Consider the following 459-nt stretch of genomic DNA (forward strand, 5'->3'; position numbering starts at 1 on the left):
GCCCGCGGTTCGGCCCCCGGCGCCGCGCAGGCCGCGCTCAGGGCTGGCGCTCGGCCGCAGGTGCGGCGTGCAGACAGCGCCCCCTGGCGCCCAGACAGCGCCCTCTGCGCCCATACAGCCCAGGGAGCGGCCCACTGCCCACGGTGTCAGGATGGCCGAGTGGTCTAAGGCGCCAGACTCAAGCGTTGCTTCCCGTCCTGGGGCTTCTGGTCTCCGCGTGGAGGCGTGGGTTCGAATCCCACTTCTGACACATTCCCATTTTAATCCTGCGATCAAACTCTGTAACTTTCAGAATCACGTAACCTCGTTTTTAGGCAGCAATAGCGGTTCTTCCCTGTTGTCCCTGTTACCACCTGCATTTCACCCGTTTTAAGTCAGCGGGTGTGCATATCCTTTTCCTCTGCCTGCCCTTCCTTCCTATAGCCTTTAGTTTTCTTTCTCTTTCCTTTTAATATGGAT

The 459-nt window shown here is 59.0% G+C and overlaps 1 non-coding gene across 1 annotated transcript; it reads left to right on the forward strand.

Moving 5' to 3' along the window:
- The first annotated feature begins 145 nt into the window (after positions 1-145).
- TRNAL-CAA lies at positions 146-250 on the forward strand. The gene is made up of 2 exons: positions 146-183; positions 205-250. It is a non-coding gene; the product is annotated as a tRNA-Leu (tRNA).
- The last annotated feature ends 209 nt before the right edge of the window (positions 251-459 follow it).

Source organism: Suricata suricatta, unplaced genomic scaffold (assembly GCF_006229205.1).
Source record: "Suricata suricatta isolate VVHF042 unplaced genomic scaffold, meerkat_22Aug2017_6uvM2_HiC HiC_scaffold_8447, whole genome shotgun sequence".
NCBI lineage: Eukaryota > Metazoa > Chordata > Mammalia > Carnivora > Herpestidae > Suricata > Suricata suricatta.